Here is a 6752-nt window from a genome sequence, read left to right as displayed (position 1 = left end):
CTCGGGGTTTTTTGTGATGATTTTCTAAGACATAATCATCTAAATTAATACTCACTCACACACACGTTGTGCGAGCGCTGACGGAGCATTTACTTGATAAAAACCCTCTACGGCACATCAACATGGCTCTGGAAAGACAGTGCTTTCACACGCAGTCACCAACAGTACGGCGGAGGGTGGTGGCTCAGGTGTTACAGTTAATCCAATGCTTATACTCATCTTTGAAAGACTGCTAATTATCTCACGCAAGGGCTCCGGGCTAGACGAGAAGAAAACAGGCCTGACCTGTACAGTGGGAGTCACGTTGAATGGAAGCCGGCAAGTCCGGACAAGGCCTTCTGTGTAGCCGGCATCTCCTGGGGCCAAAGCGCCGCGTGCAAGGTGTGATCCAGACCTGTTCCCAGTGGTGCCTGAGCCAGGGAGCAGGTGGAAGGTCCTCCCCGAGCTCATCAGCGGCCCAGTCTTCTCCCCGTCTGGAGGACAGAGGAAAGGTGCCTTGCCTCCTTAGCGGTCCTTCCAACAGGCTCTCATTTCCTTCGAGGGAGATTTGGGGCTAAATAGAACATGTTATGTCTGATTCAAGAAAAGTGAAGATGGCCTCTTTGTAATAAGGATCGCTTTTCAAAACCCCCCTCGAAGCTTTTCTTGCTCTTGAAGTTACCGGTTTCCAATCAGAGCTCGGCAAAGAAAGGTGAAAATCGATCACCTCAGCTGATTATACCATACCTTCATCAAATTTCATAATCGAATCGTCTGAGGACGACACCTGCACTGCAAAGATTAAGTTGAGTGGCTCTAGTTATTTGAGATTCTTAACCCGTACTCATGTATCTAAAATTTTGAATATTGCTAATTTTCTACCTTGTTGGAACTTAAAGGAATAGTTTCACCTATTTGTTGAGTTTTACATTAAAACAACAAACCTTCAATACCCATCTCTATTTTGTCCAACAAACTAGATGTAAACTGTAGTGGGCTTTGGAGATGCTGGTAGGTGGATATTGTTACTTTTGGACAGAGCTAGGCTAACTGGTTCCCCCGTTACCAGTCTTTACGCCAAGCTATCTACTCGAGGGATTTGGAAACAAGTGCCCCCTCCTCGTCCTACATTAGTTCACCTGCTTATTTTTTTTTTCTTCATTTTCTGGATGCTGATGGGAAAATGATTATGTTGTCTGATCCCATAGACTCTCAACAATTGAGTAAAGATAACCTTATATTGCTGTTTGACATACCGTCAAACCGTTTCGGACTCATGGGAAAGTTGGAAAAACGGTAAAAAAAATCACAAAATCACTTTGTCTGTTTTTGACTAATTTAATTGCGAATGTAATATTTTTTTTGGGTTCGTTTCCAGTCACCGAGCCTCCTCTGAAATTATTTGGAGCCTCCCCGGGGACGCCTGCCATCCACCTTAGAAAACCTCTGATCTACTCCTTCCTAAAGTGGCGAACTACTCCTTTAACATGTAATTTACCATCCTGACAACAGCGTTGGCAGCTCTCACTGGACCCGCTCGTATTGGTGGGTTGGCGGTTGTAATGAATCGATGACTCAATCCATGAAAAATGGCACTATTACTGAATGCAAAAAAAAAAAAAGGAAGAAGAAAGACACTGCCGACATATTTGGATTATGTCAAATTCTTTTTTCAGCAATTTTCTTTTTTGCATCATATGAGAAGATGAAAAGTACTGTACGGATTCCTGTGCTGAAGCGTTGTCACTTAACTGTTTTACTGTCAAATAAATATTTCCTGATGTTGAGTAACATCCAGTCTCACAGTCGAGAGTCGACTGGGATCCACGTCCTCCGCTTCTTTCACAGAGCAGTTTGACCACACACATACATCATGTTGCTGTTGAATAACGCAGCATATTCCTGCTCCGGATTCCTTTGACTCAGTATGTGTCTCCATCTTTGAGCTGTAACCTGGACCAAGCAGAACCAGACAGACAAACCCAGTTTGCGGGTTGCACCGGCAGAGAGGAGGCCGGACCACATGGCCGCCCCTTCGGGGAATGAAAAATAGATAGAGTTCGCGATCTCCCTCATATCGTGACAGCAGATGCCATCCGAGTGGTCTGTTTCTCTGACTCACATGTTTGGGCCACCCACGTACGAGAGCGGCAAGCACAAAACCCCAACCCCACAAAAAGATCACACACAGTTTCCACGACAACCATAACCCAGACGTTCAAAACAATATTTCTTTTATTATTTCATCTTGCACAAAACAAAAGTAAAAAGTAATTAGAAACTAGCTTCTGGAGTCACAATGTTAAACGCTGGATTGTCGAAAAAGACACCGGGATCACGTTCCTTTCTCGGAGAGAGGAGTGAACTTTGGCAGAAAAATGAGAACTGAAGATGAAGGTTGTGAGACAAAACCTTTGAAAACTGATCTTTGCGGTAAGTTGGCATGTTGCTTACAGATGTTGGACTGGGGCAAAGACAAAAACAGCCCAAATCAACATAAACCACCCTGGCAGACAAGTGGAAAAGTGTTCTTTTCGCGAGAGCCTGATCCTCCATTCTTGAATTTTATCTAACTTCCTACTGTGATTTCCTATTTCAGGTCAAACACAGCTTCCCACTTCTTGAGCCTTTCATTTGTCGGAGCCAAGATATCACTTAAGAGAAAGTCGAGACCTTTCTGCGTTTGAATGGGAGGAAATGGCTGGAGAGTTTACCCACCGCGCCAGTCGTTCCAAAATAACACCCTTTCTTCGCTTCTCCTTGGCTCAGGTTAAATACCGCCGCTTGTTTTCTCTGCGTTGATTTGATTTGCTTCCCTTATTTGAAATCAACCATAAAAACACAAAACAGAACACAAGATGTGGAAGGTTGTCAGATCACTCCCCTCTGCTCAGTGAAAACAGGTCCCAATCTGGCCCCGGCCCCCCGCTTGTTGGGACAGCTGCTCAGAGGATCTGGGCTCTCCGCAGGTTCCATGATTCATTTTTCTGAGTCAACATCACGAACCCCGAGCCGCGGCCTCGACGCGGCCGTGACTCACGGGCACATTTGTAAAATTTGAATAGTATCACAATTTGGACGTGTGCAGCGTAAACTGCTCAAGTGTTTATCTCGCACAGGGAGAGATAAGACACGATCGGGAATCAAACCCACAGGTTTATCCTCGTATCCACGCTTCCAACTGTCGATATGGACTTGTGGGAAAACAGCCAAAGATTCAACAACAGCAGACCCCTCGTCACCCCTTTAGGCACTTTATAAATGGCCCCCATCCCACTCTGCATTCTATTATGATCTTTTGACTACAAATAGGGAAATTAGAGACAGAAACACCATTTGACATTCTAGTTTTAACCCTGACAGTATAATAAGTAACCCTAATTATATAATAGGATGATTAAATTAAGCCTAAGAAATCTCTGAGAGACAAAGTCTGTCTTCTTCCTTGATTGTTTGTTTTTTTATTAATGTGCATCATGGACTAATTGTTCATTTTATTTCTGTTGCTTGTCCACTTTTAAATTTGTATGTGTAAATAGATGAGACAGCAGTAAATTACAGCAGGTTTATAAAGATAATAAGATAATGTATTTTGTACCTTTAAAGCCTCACATTTTTATATGATTTGTTATGTAATCTATTTCAAGCCACTATCTTGTTTCTTAACAGTCATTTCGTGCTTATTATTCAATTGGCCTCACGACTTCAACAATATCCATACGGGCATTTCTTTGAACAGAAATGTTAAAGACATAATGGTTCTTCAAAACTGAATCTCCAAACTATTAAAAAATACAAGTGACATGATTTAGAGCCTCCGTCAGAGTCACGTAACTGAGTTCCTCCAGACATCCCATTTTCCATTGTACTTTTTTAACAGTTTATTCAGTTTTCCATAAAAAACAGCACAGAACTCAACCAACGCTCGATGAACAGCGACCGGGTCCTTTGTTGAAGCTGTCGGCCAAAGTGCCGAAACATAAAACCTTTTTACTGGAGCAAAATATTTACTTATTTGTGTAATGACGGTGTGAGAAAGCACACTCCTCAGGTTTTTGGGTTTTTTTCTTTCCTTGAGACAGGGCATTACAAGTAACGCTTCCAGCCACACCCATGCGATGAGTGAACGTACGCAGGATTCAGAGTGGCAGATCTGGATCACTGCTGGTTCTGCTCGTCACCCTGGACTGAATTAGCCAGCCGCGTCTTTCAGCCGGTACCTCCCTCCCCCGTCTGGCATGGCGAGTGCGTGGGCTGGGATGGATTAATGATGTCAGGCCGGCAGTTTTGTCACCGCCACTCCCAGTCTGCGTATAAAGCCACTAATCACCAATCTACCTTTCGACAGACTGCTCTGGGTTCCCTCCTCGTGCTAAATATTATTGTTGTGAGTTGTAGGCCCAGGTGACTCATACTTTCCATTGACAGCTTACTCATTCAGCTGCTACAATGGGAAGGAGTGGCGTTCTGCTGACAGTGCTACACACATTCCCACACACGTCTCAATATTCAAACTGCGCTTTTGAGAAAAGGTTGAGCCGGGGCTCACTCTAAAGCAGCGATGAATCGCAACACCACCTTGTGGCTTACGCTGGCCTGTAAGTGAAATAAAATAGATAGAATGTCTCATGTTCAAAGTTCACTAGCCAATTAGAAAGAAGATCACAACACCGTCACTTGACTGATAATCGTCCACTTCCTAAAATTAAAAATCATTTGACGTGTACATTTAAGTTTGGGCCATGTCCCAACTGGGGTGATAGAGATGTCTTTTTCCCAATTCAGAGGCTGGGAAGGCCAAACTAAAAATGAGACGTCCTGGTCTATTGTGGATTTCCTATTTGCCCTCACCAGTGTGTTTCCACCCTCGCCGCTGTCGCCTAGCAATGGAACTGCAGTTTCCCACCGTACAAAAGTTTTGTCACCCCCCGCATCCCGGGATGGGATGGGATGGGATGGGTCGGGGCAAGAGGGATCCGCCCACATTTGTAGGCCTCATTTGAAGGGAGCCTTCGAAATGGGACAGCCGAGTCGCGACGCAGTCGATCTCCAAACGTAGTGCCATCCGTCTGTTGGCGGTTGAAAACGGGAATACCCGGGAATTGTTTGTTCAAAACGGAGGCTAACACGTCAAAGTGCACACCAAACACGTTTTTAATGGTTTCTGTCAGTTGTTCATTTTTCAAAAAGGTTTTGAATTAGTTGTTTGATGCTTTGAAGCGTTATAGAGGCTCCGCTCCACCATCCCTGCTGCACATACTCCGCCTGACGTCACCGTCACCCATCTCCTGCATAATATGGCTTCATTTTAGTCCAGTGGGAGGAAGTGGAGACTCGTCCTCCGTCTTTGTTTACAGTCTATTTTACTGGTAAAGTATACTCTGGTCATTTCATGTGATCACACACATATTCTGCCCTTAAGCTGCTGCTATTTAACTTCATCTGCTGTCAAAAGGAAACTTCTGCTTAATGCTTGTGTGTGTGTGAGCTGTGAGTCTGGTTAAGCTTCCTTGGTGTGTGTGTGCGCGCGCACACACTATGGGGAGTCAGCATACAGGCCCACTTCACGTGGTTCGGAAGGTGAAGGGCTATTAGGGGAAGGGTGAGCATGGGACTGCTGCTCTGGGTTACTCAGTAACAGGGGCTCTCTCCTTCCCCTCTCAGGCCTCTGGGGCGGTTTCTGCGCAACCAACCTGACACCTCCCACCTCCTACCACACACACATACGCACAAAGACACAAACACACACACACACACACACACGCACACACACGCACACACACACACACACACACACACACGCACACAGACACAAACACATGCACGAAGACACACACACACATGGATGAAGACGAAGACACACACACACACACATACGCACGCACGCACGCACACCAGCAGTATCACTGTGCGCTCTATTTCCTTATGATCTTTCTCTCAAAGAAGAAATACTGAAACGATGCTCACAGTATAAGTCAGTCACTAGAGCCCGACCGATATATATATATATTGATTGGCTGATAATATCAGCCGATATAAGACTTTGACAGACATATCGGTGTCGGCGTTGATGTTCGCTAAAATGAAAAATATTTCTTTTACAAAAAAAGACGATGCAGAAAAGATGTACATTAACTTGATATCTTATATAAAACTTATGTTTATTCTCTTAATTCAAGTTCTATTTATTTTGTTGTGTTCTTTTTTTATTTGTAATTATGATGATAATAACAACTTTATTTCTATAGCACTTATCTAAAGAAGGTTACACAGTGCTTTACAGACACTGTACATGGGAATAAAGCAGCACAGAACAAGACAGAACAAAAGTAAGAAGCTATTGTAGTTATTTATAATAAAATTAATGATTAAACTATAAAAATATCAACCTGCACATGTCATTTTTCTGTCATAATGGTTTGACAACAACATCCAAGGAATCATTGCCAAATTTAAAAAAAACTATATATATACACACACACACACACACACACACATACACTTTGGTAAATATTTGACTCCCTAATATCGTATCAACCCCCAAAAGTGTTAATCGGGGTCCGTTTCCTTTCAGCCGCCTCAGAAATGCCATTACTTTTGGTGCGGAGGAAGACCACCTGTTGTAGGATGCTCCAAATTAAAAGTACTGTGAAGCTATTCGCCTTCAGGGGGTTAGAGGGGCTAATCCTCACCAATGACTGAGGCAGGACTTAACAAAGGAAAAATGTGAGATAAGAGACAGCAAAGACACGATCTCGTCGTATTCTACCATA

Source organism: Scophthalmus maximus, chromosome 11, assembly GCF_022379125.1.
Source record: "Scophthalmus maximus strain ysfricsl-2021 chromosome 11, ASM2237912v1, whole genome shotgun sequence".
NCBI lineage: Eukaryota > Metazoa > Chordata > Actinopteri > Pleuronectiformes > Scophthalmidae > Scophthalmus > Scophthalmus maximus.
This window is presented reverse-complemented; position numbering follows the sequence as displayed.